The sequence below is a fragment of the Saimiri boliviensis genome, chromosome 7 (genome assembly GCF_048565385.1).
Source record: "Saimiri boliviensis isolate mSaiBol1 chromosome 7, mSaiBol1.pri, whole genome shotgun sequence".
In the NCBI taxonomy this organism is placed as follows: domain Eukaryota; kingdom Metazoa; phylum Chordata; class Mammalia; order Primates; family Cebidae; genus Saimiri; species Saimiri boliviensis.
In genome coordinates this window covers 73948677-73974778 of record NC_133455.1, presented here as the reverse complement: position 1 = coordinate 73974778, position 26102 = coordinate 73948677, and the positions used below count along the sequence as shown (strand labels likewise).

The 26102-nt window shown below is 32.9% G+C and overlaps 1 non-coding gene and 1 pseudogene across 1 annotated transcript; one reads left to right on the top strand and one right to left on the bottom strand.

The window, feature by feature from the left end:
• The window catches only part of LOC101042572 (melanoma inhibitory activity protein 2-like), a 194822-nt pseudogene that overhangs the window by 152474 nt on the left and 16246 nt on the right, over nt 1–26102 (bottom strand).
• LOC120365150 (U6 spliceosomal RNA) lies at nt 15419–15523 on the top strand. Its single transcript, XR_005580169.1, has one exon. It is a non-coding gene; the product is annotated as a U6 spliceosomal RNA (small nuclear RNA).

Below are 26102 nucleotides of genomic sequence, written 5' to 3'. Positions count from 1 at the left end.
AACAACTCTGAAAACATTAACTAACGCTGAGGGACATACACTACCTGATTTTAAGCATTATAAGGGTCCAATAAACAAGAATTTGTACTGATGTAAAGATCAACTAAAAGATCAGTGGAACTGGATAGCAAACCAAGAAACAAATCCACAAATAAGTGTTCCATTTTTGGCAAACGGTAAGACAATTCAAGGAGAGAAAAATAACTTCAATAACTGATTCCAGAATATACGGTTAGTCACACACAAAAACAAATGAATATCAATCCTAATCTCATAACATATACAAAAAAACTCACAACGCAGCATAGACCTAGAGATAAGAGCAAAAACAAAAACTTCATGAGCAAAACAGGAAAAAAATCATAATGATGTTGGATTAAAAAATATATTTTAAATTAGATATCAAAAGCAAAAGTAAACAAATTAATAATTAGATTTCATCAAAATTTAAAACACTGTTGAAAAGGCCTAGTAACAAACAAAGAATTAAAAATTAGCTACCAATTGGGAGAAAATATTTGCTAAATGTAAGTGTACCTGATGAAGGTTGTATATATCAAACATATAAGTGATACTTAACACTCAGTAATAGGAAGAAAAACAACCAAATTTAAAAATGGGTAAAATGTGCCACCAGAGAGCATGTATGTTTGGCAAAGAAGCACATAAAATGATGTTCAAAATTACTGATTATTAGAGAAACACACATTAAAATCATGAAGAGATATCACATAACCAATAGAATGATCAAAATTAAAGACTGACTATACCAAAATTTGGTGAAGATTTGTAGAGACTGGAAACTCTCATACACTGCTGACAGTCATGAAAAAATGGTAAAACTACTTTGGAAAAATAGTAGTTTGGTAGTTTCTTAAATAGTTAAACATTTGCATATCAGATGACCCAGCCACAACAAATACGACTCAAGGGTTTACCTGAGTTGAAAAGTGAAAACAATCACCCACAAAGAGATTTATACACACATTTCATAACAGTTTTATGTGTAATAGTAAAAACCTGTAAGCAATACCAATTTCCAACAACAGGTGAATGTATAAAAAATAGCAGTAACCAGACACTGAAATATTATTCAATAATAAAAGAAGAATGAACTATTGATAGTATTAAATCATTGATAACTCTAAACAAGTATTCCATATAGAAGCAGTCAAACACAAGAAGACCTTCTCTAGGTATACATACATGAAAAAATCTAAGGAAGAGCATCCTAAACTATAGTGAAGAAAGCAGATTAGTAATTGTTTGGGAATGGCATCAGAAAGGGGCATAAAAGAAGAAATTTCCAGTGGCTATGAGGAAACTTTGGGTGATTAATAAATATGTTTATTGTCTTGATTGTGTTGATGTCTAAATTTATCAATTAGTTATCCTTAAATATATGTATTTTATTGTATGTCAATTATACTTTAAAATGTTTCAAAACTTTACTTAGTATTTTTAAACAATTTTATTTAGCATCTAGTTATATGAATATGACAATAATATGTACTGTTAAAATCTACTAAATTCCATAGAGATTCTGACATTTCTCCTAGGAATTCTGGAGGTTTCTTGGTGGTGGTGGTGGTGGTGGTGGTGGTGGTGGTGTTTATTTGCTTTGCTTTTTCTGCTTTCTTTTGTTTTAAAGATTAGGACACAGGTTCTTAGATTAAATGTCTCCTTTCTGTTATTTATCTTAAATTTTATAATTGGGGTTAACTATTTGGACAAGGATTTTTCACTACTTTGAACTCCCTTGAGTATATGCATAAGAGTTTAAACCCAATTAATTAAAAACTTTAATGCATAGGTTATTTGACTAAGTCTGCTTGTTTGCTTAATTTTGTACTTAGAAGTCTTTCAAAGAACAAATCTGAGTCTTCTTGTGTCTCTAAAATGGGTGAGAATACAAAGACAGATCATATTACCTCTTTTACCAGACAGCAGACTATCCATTTGGCATCTTGCCTGGAAAGTTGCAAACTCAATTAAATGCACATATGGCCCAGAGAAGTAAGCATCCATCTTTGCCAAGACTCGTTTCTCTATGGCATTTTCAAACCATGGCTATGCTTAAACCTTTTCCATGCAATGAATGATATCTGATTGCTTAATAATTTCAAATTGCATAATACTTTGTCTACCATAAATGTTATCATAGAAATGAACCAAACACAGTATCAGTACAGTTTCTACAAGAGTGCTTTTCCTGCTGAGGTGCATTTTATTTAGGAAATCAGGTCTAGAGATATCTAGCCTTAATGAGAGGTAGTGGTAGAATTAATAAATCTCCCAATTTTCCCTGAAGCAGCTGCTCTTTTTTGAAATAATGAGCATATGGTTTCATCATATTTTATTGATTTGATCCCCTTGAGCTAAAGAAATATTCCAGTGAAATGCAAACAACTTTCAAAATTTCTGCATATTTCTCAAGCCCACTATTTTCTTGGCTAAACAGGAAGCTGATGAGCATACAAATGAAAAGTCAAAGGCAGTGTTCAGATTTTTTAACCAAAGAGAAGGCAAAAGGGAAGGTGGGGATCATGAAACATTTTTATTTCTGAGATGTCCCTCTAAACAATTATGAGATTTTTAAAACGTAGTGGAAATGACTCATAAACTAATGGTAGAAAGAGTTGCCCATATTTTGCATAGATGCAGGAATGTCAGCGTTTGAACCAATGATGTATACACTAGAAAGGTAGAAAGAGAATGAAACTTCCTAGCAAACTGTGACCAGGGTTGCTTCGTGGAAGTAGTGTCAAAATGAGAGGTTTGATGTAGGACATAAAAGGAAAGCATATGCTAATCAACCCAAGACTAGGCAGGTAGCAACAGAGTAAGTGAAAAAAGAATCAGGTCAGCATCCGAGGAAACAGATAATTTCCAAAGGAAGTAAACCAAGCTCTTGGAGACTTACAGAAAAATATGTATTTTAATCAGGGTCTTACCCACTACTCTGTCAATGGTTGGTTTTTAGGAGAACCTGTCCTCTTAGAGTTTTATAATTCTATGGAACAAAATTATACTTTCAGTTAGAAATTATTTTATTCTGTTGTGGTAGAGCATGATACTTCTTTAGCATCAACTCTGGCATGCTTTTACAATTAGATTGTTGATTTAAAATGTAGATTTTTGGGCCTCACCCTCACAGAAACAGATTCAATAGATATGGGGTTAAGCTAAAATCTACATTTTAATGAGCTCTACAAATAGCTCCACACTGATAGTCTGCTTTCTGTTGTGTGTGGTCTGGGAAGCCCTGAGTTCTGCCATTTGCAACTTTGACCTGGGTTAATTACCCATAAAAGCTACTTCCATGCACATTATGCCAGAAGAAGCAAGGAGTTCTGGCTAATTTGTTTGCTATCTTTATGAGGTGTATGACAATACAGGAAAACAGTAGGAATATATTTTAATATAAAACTATACCAGGTTACTGATAATTTTATTGTAATTTTCAGCCATAGTCTTCCGTTAATCTCTGTTAAACAGGTGTCTTTGTTGTAAGACTGCTCTAGATCTTTTGTTGTCATGTCAAGGAATCCTATGAACCTCAAAAAGCAATGATTATAGTTTAGCATTTCTGAAATAACTTGATCACATTACTCCTTTTAGGAGGAGGAGTGCCCATTAATATTCTTTCAAAGCTAATCCTCAGTAGAATGCACTATGGATAATGATAGTTTATAGACTTAAACCAGTGTATATTCGTACAAACGTATAGCAATAGTGAATGAGAGACTGTTCAACAGTGCATGCCCAGACATTACTGCTATTTTACAGCAGGAGCTGAACTCAATATGTTGTCAAGTTCAACCAGACCAAAGAATGACTGAGAAGAACTTCAAGTAAGGTTTCTAAATCATAGTATTAGACGTGACAGTGTTAAGGAGACTAGGATAAAATTGTGTAGAAATCAGTGCTTGGCAATAGCCTGTCTGAGAAACAAAAGTTAATGACCAAGATGTTTAAGCTTCCTAGGAAGAGCTGTGTAAGTAGGGCTGGACAGTAAAGGAAAAAGTCACTAACAGAAAGAGCCTATAGACAAGTTGGGGCAAAATGCTAATGTATAGAGAGGAAGTGAATCCCAGGTAAGAAACAAAGGTTGAAAAGTGTGTGTGGCCTGAATCAATTAATGTCATAGGATGAACATGATAGAGTTTTGCATGTCAGGCAGTATTCATATAGACTCTAAAAATCATGGACTTTCATTTATTGGTGTTTATTATACTCTAAATTGATGCCACTTTTCTATATTATCTTAGGAAACTTGTCTAAAATAATCCTCACAAATAATTTTTACAGCACAATATGTTAGATATTTTATTAGATGATATATTATCTAAAGCAATTGCTGTAACAACCTTACAAAGTGAAAGCAAAGCACCAGAAAGAAAAAATGTCAAATGATGAGTTTTTCTAAGGCAGGAAAGTGAAAGAGCCTTAAGGTTATTTATTATTGGTAATTTATTTAGGCTCATTTCATTTAGTTATTAATTTTACTTTTAGGTTTTATTTTTGTGTTACTTATGACTTTTAAATGGGTTCTCTCTTAAAATTATATCATTGTCTCTGACTTTCTTAAGAAGTAATGACAACTTATAATACTGACAGAGAAAAATGTTTATGAAATATTTTGTTCTGCTATTAGCCAAAAAAGTATTTCCATACTATCTTAATAACTTTTATTTGTTGTCTCCAAACCTCATAGGATTAACTGATTGTCAACAACATTAGGCAAATTAATTGTGATACTGGATTGAAAAGAAAAATATTGGACAATTAACTAACAGATTATTTCAAATAATACTTCAGTTTTTTCATGTTAGAGTGAAATGGTGTCATATATATTGTATGAGGGGCATGAATTAATAATTACTCTAAATGAAAGCTGTGGTCAAGGCATAGTAAAATTTCCTATAAAATTGTCATCTTCATTTCTTGAATTTGTACAAGCCATTTAAACTGTTCATGTATTCCCCTCCATAGCTCATGGGAGAATGCTGTTTTCCATTGGGTTAGAAAAGAATTTTTGGTCACATCTCATGGTTGTTTGGCATTAACACACTATCCGATCATGACCCAAATGTTCTTATCTTAAACACTTCAGATCAACAGTTTTTCCTGCCACCACAGTTGAGAATGGCTACCGCTTTGACTTTTTAATCTGAGAACTTCTTGAGGTCAACATTGTTTCCTATTTTTGAAGTGAGGAGATCGGCAGAAAAAAACATGTTCAAGTGTCACAAACAAAGCAAGTCACTTGAAAATTAAACTGTGAACCTAAAGCATCAGAGTCTAGTTTGCCAATTGGCTGAATAAAGCAAAGCACATGTTTTATGCTCTAAAAGTCCTTGCTTCTTTTTAAAACAAAATATTGTAAATAACATTCTGCAGTATTGTTTACAAGAAATGAATTCAGCTTATATTTATGAGTCTACAGATGGCACTACAAATTACAATAAATAAATGAGTATCTAAATTGATAATTTGGGGGTACAAAGCACATTTTCAGAATATTATGAAATGCTGATTCTTTATATTCTGTTCTAATATACACATAACTATCTTTTTTTTTTAAATTGGGACTCAAAAGTTCATTTTCACATTACATGTCACTTAGGGAGGAAAAAGGGGGAAAATCAAGACCAGAGTGTAGTTTTTATGCTTTTTAAACTAATCTGTGTTTCTGAATTTTCTCATTCTATATTAAACCAAATGATCTTACTATGAAAGAAGGCAGACCTTAAAATATCTTGAATTTGCCAGACTTAAAATCACCAGGAAAAATGGAGGTTTATTTACTTAAAAGTTTATATATTAATATGGTTTGGCTATGTTCTCACCCACGTCTCATTTTGAATTGTAGTTCCCATAATCCCCACGTGTCACGGAAGGGACCTGGTGGAAGGTAATGGAATCATGGAAAAGTTATCCTAATGCTGTTCTTTTGATAGTGAGTGAGTTCTCACGAGATCTAATGGTTTTGTAAAAGGCTTCCCCTTTCACTTGGCACTAATTTCTCTCTCCTACTGCCATGTGAAGAAGGACATGTTTGCTTTCCCTTCTGCCATGATTATAAGTTTCCTGAGGCCTCCCAAGCCATATAAAACTGTGAGTCAATTAAACCTCTTTTCTTTAAAAATTATTCAGTCTCCGGTATGTCTTTATTAGCAGCATGAGAACTAATACATATATTAATATGTATAACACAAATTTATCAGATTTCATGACAAAATTCTGTGATTATAGCAGAAGTAAGATTTTTTACTGATATTCAGATGACAATAACACAGACAAAGACACTACCCCTTCTTTGGTGATATGATTTATGTGGATACGTATATACATAAGAATACATACATAATTTGTAACACTGTAGTATAGATATTGTATTTAACCAAGATACTTAATTTCTACAAATTATCTCATAAATGTGTAGTGAACCAATAAATGACAATTCTGTATAATTTAGTAAAAACAATGGCTAAAATTATTTATCTTACTTTTTTTTTTCATAAATTAATGTAACTCATTTGGCCCTAAGAGTATCTGGCTTATGTGCACACATACTTAGACAGTTAGCTGATACCCAAACGGAATACATAAATATGGAGTGATAATGAATGAGAAAAGGGAGTAAAAGCCACCTCATGATGTTAATACTTGTTGAAGACTAACAATTATTTCCCATTAAAAAAGTATTTAAAATGTGCACATTACAAAAAAATTATTCAGTAAGATATATGTTAGTTGAAACACAGGAGAAATGGAAAATCCATTTGTTATCTTTAACATATCAAAAATCAAATATTATTTGAAATATTTGGTTACCTTTTGTATGCAGAGTAGAAAAATTTATGTCTGTCTGTGCATGTTGTTTTTATTTTTAAAAGATGGGTAAAGTAAACCTAATGGTGCATAAAATTATAAAGAAATCATTTTGTCTATAATCCATTTTTACATAAAATTTCTGACTTTCATTCTAAGTTACTATGCCCTGCAATATCCAGACCTTATGTACAAGCCAGTATTCTCAGTGTTGTCCTAACAACAGCCATCATAGAAAGAATACTATCTCTCAAAATTACTTTTTTTGAGCCAATTATCTTTCTACACCAAACATTCATGATTTCTAAATACCATTTTCAAAAAGAAAGAGATCGATGAACAAATCTATGTTAAAGTGTGATGACTTCAGCCTACATATTAAATTTTATAGAAATTATTTGATTGGGAGACCAAGGAGGGTGGATCAAGAGGCCAAGAGATCGAGACCATCCTGGCCAACATGGTGAAACCCCATCTTTAATAAAAATAAAAAACTTAGTTGGGTGTGGTGGCACATGCTTGTAGTCCCAACTACTCAGGAGGCTAAAGCAGGAGAATAGTTGGAACCCAGGAGGCAGAAGTTGCAGTGAGCCAAGATTGCACCACTGCACTCCAACCTGGTGACAGAGTGAGATTCCAGCTCAAAAAAAAAAAAAAGAAAAAGAAAAAGAAAAAAAAAGTCATTTGATAGAAATATAACAGTGGTAACCCAAATAATTGCCTCTATATTGGTGAAAATTCAAAACTGCAATAACCTGGTGGAAATGTTTAGGGAGCTAGTTTCTTTACCTAGATTCCTTCAAATCATATCCCATCAGAAAACATGATTACAATGAGTTAGAGGCAACATGATATTATTTAAAAACATGTACTTTGGAATCAGAGAGGTTCAGGTTTGAATTCAGAGCAATCACTACATAAACTGGAGACCCTGAATAGGTTTCATAATCTCTCCAAGTCACAGTTGTCTCACTGGTGAAATGAAATTTAGAAAACTTGCTTCTGTAGTTTTTATGAAGATTACAAATAATATATGTGGCTGAGGTCACTGTGGGCCACACTTGTAATTCCAGCACTTGTTATAGGCTGAGGTGGGAGGATTGCTTGAGGCTAGGAGTTTAAGACCAACCTGGGCAACACAGCAAGACCCCCAGCTCTACAAAAATTTTTTAAAAAATTAGTTCCAGTAATAGTAGTATCCAAGCTACTGAGGAGGCTGAAATGGAAGGATTCCTTAAGCCCAGGAGCTCAAGGTTGCAGTGAGCCATCATTGTGACATTGCACTTCAGCCTGAGTGACAAAGCGAGACCCTGTCTCAATAAATAAATAAATATGTAAAATAGCTAGCACACAGAAAAAAATTAACACATAATACATATTACATATAATGAATTAAAAAGTCACTATTGTAAGTAAGTCTTTGAATGCATGTTTTCATATTATTCATGGCTCTAGGAACATGCTGAATTTTACACAAAATAGTCTCGCCATATGGTTTACTGTTTCCATATTCAAAGTAAAAATGCCAAATGGTGCTGTAAACACAATTCGCAAAAATTAGGATTAAAAAAAACTGGAAGAAGGAAATCTGGCAATCAGACAACTTAAAATTCAAACCACATAATGAAGACTCTAGAATCAAGGTAGAACAGAATTTGATCAAATTTAAATCTCATATGTACTATGCCATCATATGCTCTTTTGTATTCTTATTACTAACTCTAGTAGTCATGAGAATAATGCTTATAGCTTTGGAAGGGGAAAGAATAGGGTATTTGATGACTAAATTGTTTTCTGAAATTTGATTCAGATATTTCAATAATAATAGATAACTACATATTATTCTCTATTTTATGAAGCATTTTGCATACATACTTATATTTAATCCTCTCTATTAGTTCATGAGTTTTTATCAGTTGAGTTGATAAATGTTCACATAGCTGCTGTGTGCAGGATACTTTCTTTACAGTAACTGTTCAATCCAAATCCATTATGCCCACTTTCTAGTTTTTATTAGTCAACATTTATACTACAAGCCTTTTCCCTTTTCTATTGATCATTTTCTGCACTATGATTCCTAAAATCTAATACTTCATTGACCTGAATCTGGCCCCCCCCAAATCAGACTCCTCAAACTGTGACCAATGGAAACACCAAAACTCCTAGAAGATTTCTATGTCTTTAAGATGCTCTTTCAGTTGTTTTTTTTTTTTTTTTTTTTTTTTGACTTAAGTAAAACTGGTTCTATGCACCATATCCCATTTTCTCTGGAATCTTCTTAAGTTGCTAATGTTCTCATTCCTTACTAATCTTGGGGATGAGTTGTGCAGTCTTTGTCCTTCCTCCCATTACCAATGCTTCTGCTAAATTGTAATTTCTCTATCTTTTTAAGAAAATTAAGTTTTTTTGATATTTATGGTACCCAGCTATAGCAGTCTCTTCACTTTCAACATTTACAATGGTAAGTGTTACTATCTTTACCAATTATGTGGTTCCTTTCTGTTTGTTAGGGATTTCATTGCCTGGCTTACAGAATTCCTCTGAAATCCTCTGTATCTGACATCTAGCTATTACCCTGGTGACTTAAGTGTTCCCATGAATGACATGTCCGCTTCAGTGGCCTCCCAGGTCTTCAAATTATTCTCCTTGCATAATTTTTTTTTCCTCTGATTTAGCTAGTCTCACCATCATCCTTCGACTCTTGTCAACATATGCAACAACTATAAAACTGAAAATAAAATTTAAAATACTGCCTACTCTCTTTTCAACTTGCTTATTCACATTTTGTTCCTCACGAAATAGAGACCACCTGTTTTAGTGGTCCCTTCACTTCTTATCCTCCTTAGATTTTAAGGTTCATCATTTCAGCAACCTCTTGCAAAACTTAATCCTTTCTTCTTAATTTTTAATTGAACACATCTGCCCAAACCCTTACTCTGAATGAACCTAACCATCTGTTTCCTCTAAGCTTGCACTAATTATCCTAAGAACACTGAAAAATAACGTATTAGACAATGTATTAATTCCACCGTAAATTGAGAAGCAACAACTTAAAATGGGCCCTCACTGTGGCCAAATTTCTCTGATTCTCTGTCTCTCTTACATTCTCTACAATTATCTCCAAGCTTTTATACTAATTTTTCAAACATTAGAATAACCTTATCTTGCTTACTTTCACCAAGTGATCTTGACTTCTATATTAAAAAATAAATAAATAAAAAGTATCAGAATGGGGTGTTGGGAGCTTCCTTGCCCTCTCTGGGCAGAACTCTCCCAGAAGCTTGATGTGCTCACCAACCTGGAAGCTCTTCAAATCCCATAAGTAAGGTTTCTTTTTTATAAGTTGTTATTTGTTTTATGTAAAGATAGAGCAATTTAAGAAACAATAGGAATGGTACAGTGAGAAAAAGATTAAATAATAGAAAAAATTTATTATTTATGATCTCCAAAGTTGAGAAGGAATAGAGCCCACAGCAGAGGTGGCAGCAGCCACCTTAGGGAGAAAACAGGAAGTTAGTTCTCTAAAATTAAAAAGGACATGTGAAGATGTGGGTAGGTTGGAATGTTTTAAGTAAAGAAAATGAGAAAGTTTCAATCTGATACCTTTTATTTTTTCTTTAAAATCTATCTATCTATCTATCTGTCTATCTAAATGCATATGCGTGTATACACACACACACAGGCATGTTGCAAGCACTGACAAAACATAATTTTGGTTACTCTTCAGTAACTGCCTTCTCATCTTTACTACTGTGGTTCAGTCTTACTAGCATTTACCTCTGGAGTCTGCCATGTGAGCTCACCTAGGATGGGTAGCACGTATAACATATATTTTAACATATATTTTACATATTATATAGTTTTATTATATTTCTCTCTATATAATAAATTCTACTTGACATCTTGCTTCAGGCATTTTAGTGACTCTTCAAACTTAAATGTGAGAAACTGAGAGCCTTTGCACCTGCTGTTAATCTGCCTGTAATATTCACTTCTCTTTATCTAGTTTTCTTGCTTTCCCTACAGGTTTCAGTTTAAACAAAACTGTTCTCCCTCTCTGACTAGGTCAGTTTTTGTGTTATGGGATCTCATTACATCTCTTATATCTCTTTGCTCATCTCAGTTATAAATTCCATTTTTACATTTGTTACATTTGTTTCTGTGATTATTGTATTTATCCCTTATTAAAGAACACATTCCAAGAAACAAGAGACAGTATCTCACTATGTATTAATACCAAGAGCATTGGGCAGGATACAAGTATTTGTTAAATGCATTTGTTAAATGTGCATGTATTGGACTCTCTGACTTATAAACTTTATTTTGACATGTTAGGATAGCACAATCTGCTTTTTCTTCATGTTCCCTTTTACTCTGTACCTTGGCCAAGCCTGTTCCATTTTGACTTTATGGATGTCACAAGCATATCCACAGAACATAATTTTGGTCACTCTTTGGTAACTACCTTCTGGTCTTCACCACTATGGTTCAGCCTACCTACTATTTACCTTTGGAAGCTGCCATATGAGCTCACCTAGGATGGGCAACATGTAAAACACAATATTTTAATAAGTAATATCTTAATACACTGGTAAAACAGTAGTAACATAATGAGAAAGAACTATGGTAAAAACAGAGGGATAAGGAGATTGGAGTCAGATATAGGGAGGCTTGACAAGGAGAAACAAGAGAGAAGGCAGTGGGGACAAGAAAGAATAAGAAAGAACAGTTGACTATCTCATTCTATTATTTTGTAGACTAGAATTGTCTATAACACAGCCTATATATTTTTTTTTTCTTAATAAAAGCTCTCCCTTTAGACAGAGGTCTATTTCAGGACTCTGCTCCAGAAGGCAGTGCTCTCCCCACTGCTTCCCTCTACATAAACTCCATGGAGAAGGGTTTAATGTGGTTCACTCTGAGGCAGTCACTTTCTGAAAATACCCCATCATTCTTATCAAGGTGTCTACACATTGACAAGCGCCAAAAAGCCCCACCACGTGAATGGGATTCCAATTTTACAGAAGAGAAAACCAATCCAGGAGTTATTGTTTGGTGTACAATAAAAGGCACAGAGGTTACAACAGTGAAGTTTTCAATCAAGGCCTCCTGGTGAGAAATAGCATGATTTTTAACTCTTTTCTAATGCTGCTATAGCTGATCATGTCTCAATAATGTATTAAGCAAATCACTGAAGTTAGAAAGGAAAAAAAATGTTAAGTTTTTTGAAGTATTTTCTAACAAACGAATGAAATGTGTTCATGCAGGAAAAGAGACCAAAGAGATCAAAGGGCAGACCAGTGAATTCTGCAATCCCAGTGAGAAAGCCAAATTTCTTGGGAGAAAAGGAACATGATTCCAGTAGGTTTATTCCTTTGTGGAAAATTGAGAGGTGCTCCTCCACCAGAGATATTATGATAGATGGCTAAATAGATAGAAGATAGATGGTTAGTTCACAAATAAGAAGATTAAAAGAAAGTAAGTGATTTTGTTAAATATAAATTAAAGGTATTTTGTTTATAATAATATTTGCTTATGGTGAAAAATACCTCTTGACAAGCAAATGATGTATTGTGGGGGAGTAAGTAATGGCTATACAGTTTATTTGATTACAAGTGCCAAAAATATAGGATTAAATGAGCAAGATATTTAATTTTACAAATAACATTAATCTTTTTATTACATGAATCCATCACTTAATAAACATCTTAGTATACTAAAGAGAAGATATTTCCTTCAAACACTAAAAAAAATGTGCTAACATAAAAACATGGTTCAAAAGCTTTCTAAATTTATGAGATTAAGACCTTGTATAAGTTCAATAAGGAAAAATATTACTATAAATTGATAAAAAATTATACAGTGATAGTTTGCAGCAATGTTTAAATCAATAAAAACAGCCATGTACAAATGTATTGCATTAAGTAAACTTTACATATTTCACCATTATTTAATCAACTCAGGTTTCCCCAAAGGTGTGAGAATAAGCTAAAGACACGCATCTTGATGCTTTTTCTAATATTCCTAAGTTGTGTCTTACATGATGTCTTGAAACACAGTGATGCATGCCTAACAAAACAGCCCCCTTACACATACACACACGCCTGCACGTGGCTAGTAGGATTCCAAGGTGAAACAAGTATGAAAAATACTATCTATGTTATCCCCTTCTTGATATGTACAATAAGCATTATCAATTTAAAAGCTCAGAGAAGTCCTACAGTAGAAGTTCTTTAGTAAAACTTTGTTTAGGCTATTAATTACCAAATTATTTTGAACACAGACTGTTTGCCATGAGTATGTATTTACATTGTGTATAGTATGACTTTTGGGAGACAGTTGATGAAATAAAAATGTATTTGTATACTTCAGAAGTTTAGGCTTCAACAAATATAGTTAAAAATTCTTATGAATGTATTTTTTGGAATTCTAAAATTTTATGGAGAGAAAAATTATAATTGATTGATTTTATAGCATAGGATCCCTGAGAATATGCAAGTTTTCTCTCTAAATTAGTTGACCAACTTCTAAAGAAACTATGTTTAGCAATAGGTAAATACACATTATAGCAGTAACTGCACAGAAAATAATTGCATCAGATCCTAATGGCGATTGAAATTTTTATTTACTGATTCAATTAGTAATTCCCATAGTTACTTAAGTACAAAGTTTTAATCTGTCTTTATTTAAAGTCGTTGTCTCTGCTTTTCATCAATTGCCTGTCTATGTGTGAAATTGGTAATTAAAAGGAGGTCACATAAATATGCTTCAGGCTATTGACAGTCATTTGAATTTGCAAATAGAAATTGTTGGAAGAAGAAGTTTAGCAGGGATAAAAAATTAATCATGTCACAATTGAATAAAAATGCTACCAGTTTAGAATTTCCCAGTGAATGAGTTTTTTTTTTTCTTTTCTTTTCTCAAATCCCTAAATTAAACAAATACAAATTTTTATTTCAGGTGTTGCTCTACTTAACATTTGATATACTGGATTTCTCTTAATAGAAAGGACATAAAAACAAATTTTTTTGCCCTTGGCTTATTTTTTTCTCCAGAGAAATAGCCTCTATCTTATTTAGTACGTTTCACCAACAGAAAAGTAAAGACATGTTCCATCAGGGTGTTCAAATCCAAAATACAGAGACATGCAAATATGACAATGAGAAATAAGGAAAAATGCAAGTGCCTGCCCATTCTACTAAATTCTACATGATAAATTCTCTCGAGAGAAATTTCAGGCCCAGGAGGACTTAGTTTTGAAATGTGCAATTAAAGGTATTCATAAAGAATATCTCAATTGCAATCAGTTTGCCAGACCTAGAGTGTTTACTTGAGATTTGCCAAAGTATGAGACTAAAATGTTCTGTGTTTTTAACATATGTTGAAGAAAACAAAATCACCGTGAGTTGAAAATAGTGGGACATTTATCAGGGCAAAGTGTTCATCATTTCTAAAGTTCCCTTTCATTTATGTATTCTAAAAATGTAACTTTAATACGTGTTTATGTTTAAAAATAGAGCATTTCTATTCGGATTAACATTTCTCAAGATAGGCAAAAGAAATTCAATTTAACAAAATGCCAGTGAATCTGAGAGAAGGGTTGTCTAGCATCTGTAATCTTAGTGAAATAAGAGGAAAATAAAAGTATCATACTTAACAAGTTTAAAATACAAAAAGTAGATTTGGTGATTTAAAATTCCAAGAAAAAGTGTTGGGAGTCAGATGAGTATGGCAGTTAGGATGCTCTGACTGAAAGTAACAGAAAATCACCATTTCACTGGCCTTATTTGGGTTTTATTTGAAAAGTTACTAATTCACTAATTCAGAAACTCAGAAAATAACAGGAAAGGACAACTTCAGGATTTGTTATTCCAGTGACACGAAAAGAAAATTAACAACAGTTTTTTTTTTTTTTTCCATATCTCTGTTCCCCCGCTACCAATCCCCACACTTACTGACTTTGCTCTTTGGCTTACCCGGAGTTCCAGACAGCATATCCAGACATGGCAACAATGACCACCAGCAAAAGAGATTACTGATTTTAAGAAGTGAAGAATATTTTCCAAGTGTTTCCCCAACATATTTTTCTTCTCATACGATTGGCCAGAACTACGACTATTCCCATACTTTAAGATTATTGGTTGGTAGAATGGCACCTCCATGACTAGCTTAGACAAATCAGAATTCACTTCCTGGTACCAGGGATGGCTTGGATTCTTTGAGTGCAAAGAAGAACAGAACCCTGAACAAAGCTGAGTAATTTTGGGAAGAGGTCAGGTGGTGGAACACAGTGCTGTAGAGACTGGATTTTCATAGGCCACCTCAAGTGCATGTTATGATACAACCTGCTGTTTTTAAACAATGTAAGTAATTTTCTTAGACTATTTGCATTATAACTACAAAGATAATTATCTAGATAAAATAAATATAATGATTGTTAACTGTTTTTATTATTTTATTAGAAAAGCATTTAATGGTTTCCTACTAGTTGCCAGGTCCTCTGCTAGAAACTAGGAATAAAATGTTATTTTCATTCTGGGTAGTGTAGATGTTAAAGGTATCATTAAAAAATGACTTTGCATGCTTGCTTCAGTAGCACAATAATAAAACTGTAATGATACAGAGACAATTAGCATGGCTGCTGCGTAAGGATGAAAGGAAAAAGAAAAAAACACACAAAACTTTACTACACAGACTAAATTATTTGCTTATAGTTTGTAGTCTATTAAAAATTAATTTTAAAAACTTACCTCATAAAGAGACTATTTGCTTTTCCTTGACCTGATATAGAGGAACAATTAATGCAGAGAATTCCTATAAAGAGGACATAATGTGTAATGTTGGGGGCAATGTCACCAAATTGAGCTCTTCAATATCTAAAACAGGAAATATCATTGGGATGTTTTTATAAAATATGTTTCAACTCGGCCTGTGACATAAAGACAAATGGCAATTCTCTCTCTCTCTCTCTCTCTCTCTCTCACACACACACACACACACACACACCCCTAAAAAGGGCAAAACAACCTGCCCAGGCTGGCAGCACAGCTGTCAAATAGTCTGTTTCCTAAGTCAATAGTGGATTGTACGTAGGCTCTAATAAGATAAGGAAATGTTGAGATAAAACCAAGCAAAGTAAATGTCTTTACTAAAGGACTTCTTAGAGCTTTAACTATGTTAATATGCAGTTACCAAAACAGCTAATAATTACTGAGAATGTACTGAATGCTACCTACTGGCTGGCACATAGTGCTTCAAATATTTTATCTAATCAGCACAGTATTCCTATGAGGTAGGCACTAATTGCACTTTTTTTTTTTTTTAAGATAAAAAACTGAAACCCAGCTAGAAGCTGAGCTGGAAAAAAGGGCAGCAGGAGGAAGGTGGCTATCTTCTGTAGTTCATTTAAGGGCCTAGACTTCAAAATTCTTTCCATAGCTGAACAGAGGGCTTTCTAGAAATAAGATATCTCTCATAAAGTAATTCTGGGTCTGTTCTTCCATATAAGACATGAACACAATAATTGTAACCCAGAACACTGTTAAGCAGATGAATCCATTATAAGAAAAATAAAAAATCTCAGTAAAGTATCTATACAATATCTATGTAACGTGATTCTCTACTGAATCAAATTATGCACTCCTAACTTACTAAATTTTGATGTCTTATACTGAATATTTGGATATAAGCCCATTAATTGATAGGTTTCTGCAGAAGTGATTTTGGGTTTTAGAGGAGTGGATAAAAGTATTTTAAGAATTGAGCTTACTTTTAGTATAAACATATAGTATATATGTTAATATCAGCCCTGACAGGCCAAGAAAAAATAACTTGTACATAAAAATCATGTTTTCCAAGATTATTAAAATAAGCATAAACAAATCAGAATACAGTTGGCCTATTTGTAGTTTGTAGTAACAATGAATGCATTATAATTTTAAAGTGTAATTACCATAAGGAAATTGTATAGACATGCCACTTAAGATATTACACCCCTGAATTCCAGATGAAATATTATTGCTACTAAGACACGGAAGAAAACTTAAAGTTACACACAGAGTACCCTATATATTTTATAATTCTTGTTTGCTTTTAAAAGGAATAGTTGGAAAAAGGCAAAAAGTGATAAAAATATAAACACATAATTGTACATAGAAGAGGAAAAGTGAGGTAAGAAGAATACTTAAGACTTTAATATCTCTGCCAACTTTGTAAAGGTATCTACTATATTACTTTATAGAATTAAAAAGATAATTGAATAAGATGTTTTGCAATTGATTATATTAATATTCAATACACTGACATTTATAATATTGAAGTAAAGAGGAATAAAATTGACTGTCTTTATAAGATTTAGAGCCACTAAAGTGTCAAATAATAAGAATGCATTTAAAACAGATTTTTTATTAGTTTTAATCTTGAAAGTAGCTATCAACTGTGCCTTGGAGCATTTAACAATGTTTAATCTGTGAAAACATGGCAAATGGTAAATCCCTGCATAGCTTGGAAGGAAACATATGCTCTACAAGAGATAAGTGTAAATATGTATATTCTGAGTAGTTTTTCATTTTTAATTCTAAGTTCTTTGGAGTAAATTGCATTTTTGAATTTTAAGCATTTTGTTCAGTTCATTGCAGTAAATTCTCATGCTTCTACAATTATTGCTTTTTATAAATATTTTTGTGACTAAAAGAATATAAATTCTTATCACATTAAATTGCCTTATGAATTAAAAGTAAAATAAAATAAATGCATATTTTAAATTATACTTTCAGTTCTGGGATACATGTGTAGAACCTGCAGGTTTGTTACATAGATATACACATGCCATGGTGGTTTGCTGCACTCACCAACCCATCATCTACATTACGTATTTCTCCTAATGCTATTCCTCTCCTAGCCCTCAGCCCCCAAACAGGATCCAGTGTGTGATATTCCCCTCCCTGTGTCCATACGTTCTCATTGTTCAACTCTCACTTATGACAAGAACATGCCGTGTTTGGGTGTTTGGTTTTCTGTTCCTGTGTTAGTTTGCTGAGAGTGATGGTTTCCAGCTTCATCCACGTCCCTGCAAAGGACATGAACTTATCCTTTTTTATGGCTGCATAGTATTCCATGGTGTATATGTGTGCCACATTTTCTTTATCTAGTCTATGATTGATGGCCATTTGGGTTGGTTCCAAGTCTTTACTACTGTGAATAGTGCTGCAATAAACATATGTGTGCAAAAAAATGCATTTATTTTATTTTTAAATCAAATTAAAGTTCTGGGATATATGTGCAGGATGTGCAGGTTTATCACATAGGTAAACCACACATGCATTTTTTAATGAGACACAGTTGAATGAGAACAGGGTGGTGCTGGCCTTTGGATTCCAGTTCAGCTCTGACTGTGAGAATTTGGCAAGTCCTGTCAGCTCCTGGATGAGTTTCCTCATCTGTCAAAGGATAGGGAGGTGCCCTCTGGTTCTCCTATTATCTTTTATTGTGTGTAGGATTATTTTGCTCAGCTATACGATGGGGATAATAATGCCTCGCCCGTTTTCCTGCCCTCGTTTTCTCCTAACAACTCCTGAGACAGATGTAAGATTTATGTAGGTAGATGTGGGGCTTTCAGTGCTGTCTTTGGGCACACCTTTCCCTGATCCTAGGACCTGCCCTCCCTTCCCTTTCCAACACATAAACTCAGTATCAGTAATGCCAACTCTCAGGCAATTAATTGTAAATAAAGGGTGTGTTTCAATAAAATAAAAATGCCTTATGAAGAATTATCAGCTTCTGTTGCTTCACTGCTTCCTTTCACATCGCTTTTTTTTTTTAAGAGAACTGTTTGTTCCATATCAGTCTGGTTTATACTAAGCTATTATACATTAATGTTTGCTATATAAATTGAAACATGGTATCTTCTTCAATGCATGGAATACTCTATCTTGCATGCTTTGATAATGTCACAGTATGACTACACTATTGGTGATTCAATTTGTATTAAGAGATTGCTGTCTGAGTATTTTCTAACAGAGATCTTTCAGACATATTTAAAAACAATAATAATTTACATAGTTCTCTCCATAAACATCTTGTTAGACTATACTGAAAAATTTTGTACTTTTAAATATGAATTTTTTGTTCTCTCTTGAGAAATTTGAGTGGCAGCTATTCACTGCTGAAACCAGGTCATCAGTATCAGCCTACAAGTTGTCAGAAAATATGTTTAAAAGTTAATATAGGAGTATGGTGTGAATCTATTAATAAAAAATGACACTACTGACAATTTCAAATTTAGGACTTTTCCCCTATGACTGTAAAATAGTAAATAAACAAACATTTTGTAGGAAAAGGGACATTTCTGTTGCCATTCTTTTGTGCATATATATTAAGTTTAGCATGCTGAAGCAGAATTCTGTTGACCTTTTTCAACTTCACCTAAACATAAACTTTATCAATTCTTTTAAACAATATAAGTTTTTTTAGATTATATTGGATTCACACATCTAATCTAGAGATTAAAATATAACCTGCAGAACAAAGTCACCTTGAGTTTTGTATGAAAAAAAATTCTGATATTTCTACTCAGATAACTGAGGTGATATAAAATAGAGACTATGTTGTAATGATTACCTCATCCTCTACCTCCTGGTGCTAATGTTTTGATAAACTTTATACATTTTATCTAGTTTCCCTCACCTAAGTTTGTATGTACTTGGGCATATAAGGTAAACCGCACCACACACTCACTAGATTGATGGGGGAAAAAAAAAAACTTTCCATGAGATGGGAAATTTCAAATACTCCAGGTCAAGAAAAGATATATAACTTTCTATCACCATCTTCATTTATCTGATGACCCATAATGGAATGTTGGCTAGAGTAAATTATTATGGTTTGTTTGGGATGGTCTAACAGACACAAAATTCACCTTGTAAGATCCTGGTGGAGGAACCCCTCAACGAAATAATAGCTATTCATGAGAGATTTCAAGAACTGAGTGAGACTTGTGCAACTTGGATGGAAGAGGACATATTTTAAAACTCCATGGACAGGAAAACAACACATTTCTAATCACAAGTGTTGGTTTTTAATTAAGTTGCTTCTTTCTCAGATATTCTAAGAGCTTAAAGAATACTGTATTTAAAAATTAATGTGTTTAATAATTCTCAAGGACACATCTAGACCAACTGACATAGAAATAAAATCATCAATTATCACTTAGTTACTAAAGGCCTGATCATTCAATCAAGATTATGATGGTTAATTTTTTATGTCAACAGACTGGGATAAGGGATGCCCAGAAAGCAGGTAAAATACAATTTCAGTGTATGTCTGTGAGAGGTATTTCCTGGACAAATTAGTGTTTGAATCAGTAGACTGAGCAAACAAGATCCACCTTTACCAGATATGGGTGGGCACCATCCAATCTGTAGTGATCAGATAAAGCAGAGGAAGTACAAGATTTTTCTTACTGAGTTGGCACTTAACATTTTCTCCAGTCCTTGGGTATAAAAACTTCTTATTCCTGAGCCTTTGGACTTAAACTGAATTAACTGAATTACACCAGTATCTCTCCTGGATCTCCAGCTTGCAGACAACATATCATGAGTCACCTCAGCCTCCAGTCATATGAGCCAATTCCCCCCATAACCCTCCTCTTTATATCTAGATATTCCTATTGGTTCTGTTTCTCTGGACAACCCTGACAAAGACAAGGGGACATAATTCCAGCATGAAGAAATTGCACAGCTAGGTTTTGGACTCTTACTGCAAGACTGTCATTCCCCCTGAACTTCATTCTCCCTAGGAGATGATTTGGCAAGTGTCTTCTGTTATTTGAGAATGTTTTCTGAAAGGAGGTTGAAACAACATCAACTTGTGAGATGCCAAAAGTTACTTCAGCCTAGAAAATCTACCTTGGTGCTGAGCACTGTCTCTCTCTTCACTCCAAGTAATAATAGGATAACTTTGTTTGTTACCTGGGAGTTAGTCATCCTAAGAAACTCCTCTGTCTAGGCAAACATATTTGTCTATTACTCTGGTCTATATGCCAAGATTTACCCCAGCATTTTTTTTCTTTTCTTTTCTTTTGAGAAAAGAATATCACTCTTAGTCACCCAGACTAGAGTGCAGTGGCACCGTCTTGGAGAGATGAATCTCACTCTTAGTCATCTAGACTAGAAGGCAGTGGCATCATCTTGGAGCCTCTGCTCACTGCCTCCTAGACTTCACATGCTCAAGCAATCCTCCCACCTCAACCTCCTGGGACTACTGGCGCTTGCTACCATGTCTGGCTAATTTGTGTGTGTGTGTGTGTGTGTGTGTGTGTGTGTGTGTGTGTGTGTGTGTGTGTTGTTTGTTTTTTATAGAGACAGGGTTTTGCTATATTGCCCAGGCTCTTCTCAAACTACCAGGCTCAAGTGATCCACCTACCTTGGCCTCCCACAGTGTTGGAATGACAACCATGTGACACTGCATCGAGCCTAGCCCAGCATTTCTGTATTCCATACCTCAGGACCTAAATGCTCAAGTGGTATTTCAAACTCAAAAATCCACAATTTGTTTTAATAATAATAGCTAACAGATACTTAACATGTACACTAAGCCAGGCACTCTTCTTAGCACTTTTATAATATTAACTATTTCAATCCTTACAGCTGTAAATCAAACAATTCTGTGAATACTTACCCTCTTTCAAAGATGAGAAAAAGAGGTACAGGGCGAAAAAACAACAACAACAACAACAACAACAACTTGCATAAAGTTGCACAGCTGGTAAATAGCAGCATAAGAATCTAAATCTGGCTCCAAAACACTCAGATTTTGCCAACACCTGGTACTGTTTTTGTATTACCTTTAAAAATCAATAAACTTTTCTTTCAGGGTTTAATAATAATAATAATAATAATAAATATCCCAGTCACTTAGACTGAAAATCTCAGATTATTTTTTTACTCCATCCTTTACTTGTTTATTTATCTGTCTGTATGAATATTTACTTGCATTTGGGGTGTTCAGGTATTGTTTGCTTTTTGTTGTGAGTTTGCTTTGCATTTACACTTTTTCTCTGTCTAGCATTTGTTCTTGCTCAGGTAAAGTAAGGATTAGGCTCTGTTTTCCCTTGATATGCTTCTGCACATAATCCCAGTACAAGTATTGAAACTATGTCCTCCATTTACTTGAAGTACAACCTTTACCATAAACTAAAGATCTAGTAATTTCCAATTAATTTTCTTGCATTTTCCAGTTATTTACATTTATGTCAATTACAAATAATGGTACCTTTTCTTTCTCTTTGAAAGTATCTGACATTGTCTTACCTAATTTCACTGTCATCTAATCCCAAAATACAATAGGTATGGTGACAATGAAAATCCTTGTTTGGTTTCCAATTTTAATAAGGCAGTTTTTAAATTTTATCATTGTTTTAATCTACAATTTTAATATTACTTAGATTTTTAAAAATAAGTAATGTGTGATGAATTTCATTAAATGTTTTTTTCAGCAACTATGAAGATGATTAGTTTTTCTCATTTCACTTATCAATATGGTAGATTTTATTGATGTCTTTGCTAACACCAAACAATGGGGGCATTAGTAAAACCACACTATTTGGTCCTGTTGTGTGTTTCTTTTAATAAGCAACTTGATTCTACCTGTAAATATTTTATTTTACCTTAGTATTAATACTATCAATATTTATAACACAAAATGTTTCGTAGTTGTCTTTTGAAGAAATATATTTATAAGCTTTTAATACCAATTTTAGAGTACACTTTGTAAAATATGTTTGGAATAGGTTATGAAACAATTTAAACCTCTTCAATTCAGCATGTGGTTTGTTAACTAAAAGCATCAGCATCACTTGCTAGAATTGTACATACCACCCAAATCAATGGAATCAGAATCTGTATTTTTATAGCATCTCCAGATGATTTGTAAGGTTGAGAACACTGGTATTAATAATATAAGAATTTCATGTTTTTGGCAGCTTAGTAGAATTCACCTGAGAAAAATGACCTAGTGCTCTGTATGTGAGCATATTTGCAGACAGCAAAGGGCAGCTGTTTGACAACTTTTCCCATTTTTTAATCAAAATGTTGCTCTGTTTATTTAATCAATGTCAACTTGCCTAATGTATGGAAAAAGACAAATCAAGAAATGCATAAATTTAATCAAAGTACTCTTTCTTACTTATTTTTATGTCATGTAAATGTTTGATTTTTTTTAGTACAAATTGTGTGCATTTGGGCTTCCCCCCTTTATTCTACATTATGTTAGTTACTGCTCTACTTTTCCTTTCAAGGAAGCAGACTTGTAGCTGTTGGTTTTAGTTTGATGGTATTTTTGATCACCAGTTTCAGTGTACTTGTTTATTTCTTCTTTCATTTCCTTACTTTTCATGAATCTTTTCCTAGTTTAAGACACAACATTTAATTTATGAATTCCTACATTTCTTGTCTGTTTGCATTTTCCTTTTTGCACAGACTCTACTACTAAAAGCACTAAATAAAAATATACTATTTTAATTTATAGCTAATACTAGAAATTACCATTAATTCCCAGCAATCCTTTAATTTCTGATTTCCCCCTTGATCTAATTTGTGAAATACAAATTTCTTATTTTAAATTGATTTGGTTGGATTTTGAGTTTTTTCATCTTAGTATTACCCCTAGTTTTCTTGCACATTTGTCACAGAATACGGTCGTCCTTCCCAGAATTTAAGAAAATGCCCCTTACGGACTAATATTTGATCAATGTTTCATGGAAACTTGATGTCTTTATTTTAAGATGTAGCTTAATATGTTTATTAAGTTTATTTAAAAATATTATTTACATTCTTAATTTTTTGTTGTTGTTGTTTACTTTGTCTTGGATTGAGAAAAGTGAGCAAAAAACATTTACAGATACAAATATATTTTAGGACAGATTTTTCTTTTCTTTCCTTTTTTTTTAAAATTATACTTTTTAAGCTCTGGGGTACATGTTCAGATCATGCAGGATTGTTACATAGGTATACACATGCCATGGTGGTTTACTGCAGCCATCCCCCCATCACCTACATTAGGTATTTCTCCTAGATTTTCTATTTTTACTTTTGGTTCCTACAAGATTCCTTTCTAGATTTTTATTCTGTGTTATTTGGTATAGAAATATTCATGCTAAAGAGATTCATTTGGAATTGCATTTTTTAATCATTATAAAATTTTCCTTTTTATTTGAAGTTTTTGCTGTAAATTCAACCTGTATAAATTATTATAGCTAAATCACTGCTTTTTTATTATTAATTTTGGCAGTTGCTTCATCACTTTTCAGCTATACTTTTACTTTTACTCAGAGATTAAAATACCAATTTGTTTTAGAATTATTTAAGTATAGTTTATATATTCTAACAGATGTATTTTCTGATAATACTTTTTATTTGGTAAAAATTTATAACAGGTACAATTAGTGATATAATCATTTTTTCTTAATTCACTATTTTAATTTATGTTAGATTTTGTGTTTTAAATATTTCCTGCTTTTATCATTTACTATATCAACCATTTGTTTGGTTTTAGTTTACATATATTTTGCTTCTCATCTTTTGACAGCTTATTTCAGTTTTTTTTTATGTTCTTATGAAAAACTTCATATTGCAATAATATATTTAAACTTCTTTGCTTATTTTTTTTAATGCTTACAGTAAACAGTGTATATATTTTCTCCTACTTGTCTTTCTTTTATGCTTTCACCTCCTGATTTTTTTATTTGGTAATTTTCTTACACTTACAGTTTACAACTATTATATTATTTTCTGTTATCTTAACTATTTCTATCTTTTGGACAACATTATGTATTTAAATGATTTTAGAATTGCTTCACTTCTGAACTCTTTTTTTGGATGTGTTTCTCAGATTTTTATTATTCACTCAATTATGTAAAAGCAGTTTGGAGGTGCCACAGTGTTTTAATTTTTATATGTTTGGGAATGTTTACTCTTGCTTTTTTACTTGAAGAATAATCTTAGTTTAGAGTTTAATATCTTGACATTTTTATGGACTCTATATCACTATCATCTACCACTGAATTTTGGAGTAAAGAAGTCTGAGATTAGTTTGATTTTTGCCTCTTTCATATATAATTCAGTATTTTGCCAGAATGTCCTAAGGATTCTAATATATGAAACACTGGATCCTTCAAGGACACATCTCAATACTGATAATTCTGTATCAACTCTTCTCAGGACACAACATGCCTTTTAAATTTGCTTATAATATTTTATATCAGAAAAATACTTTTCTTATAAGTTTGATTTTATTTCAATCTGTTTTATTTTTACAGAAACATGTTAGCCACACATCATAGAGATCTGTTTTCAGTTCATATCAATTATTTAACTCTGTGACCATTTTAGTTTGTCATTGTCATTTCATTTTGATTTATCAGGCCTGTGTTTCCTGACTTTTAAGAGTTTCCTGCTGGGTTTATTCTAACTTTATTGTCTTCCTTTCAGTAATCTTTTATTTTCCCCTCAATTCCTGCATTTGGTCTTCTACGTCTACTTAGCACAAACTATGCTGTATTTGACATCTCTCCTTTGGCTTTAACAACTGTTCTTCCCTCTTTTTATTGTTATTATTATCACTGGGAATAAAAACTAGAGAAGAAAAATATTTATTCCACCAATCCTAACTATAGTATACCTATTACTTCAAATAAATTCCACATTTATCCTTTATAAAAATATTAAAATTAAAAAGATGTTAAAAAATAGGAAGGGAATTCTACTTTCACTGATGATAGGGTACCTTTTATTAGACTAACTCTCTCATCAAGAGCAACTATGAAAGTGGACAAGAGAATAGAAGAGAAGATACTCAGAAGAGACCTCTTTGAAGATATCTGGAGAGGAAAGAGTCAAGAATTAAGGAGATGAGAATCTGGAGAAAAGAGAAATGCAATGAGGAATGACAGACTTTCACTACCACTATTTTCCTTTTGGCTATTTGCTAATCCCAGCGCAAGGAAAGAATGTCAAGTAGGAAGTGTATAGAGTCTACAACAATGCCATACTATGGAGAAAACAAACAGTGGAGTTCAGGGCTGACAAAGCAGTTAGGAATTTGAGGGACAGGTGCCAGATAGTTTTTCTCTAGTTGAACATGTTGTGAATAGTAAGTTCCTCTTCAAATCTTCAAACTTTCCTGTGCTTCCTTGTTCTTTCTTGTTCTTTCTTGTTCGATAAACAGCCTGTCCTGCCCTTGCTGTGTCCAGACATGACTTGTACTTGTTC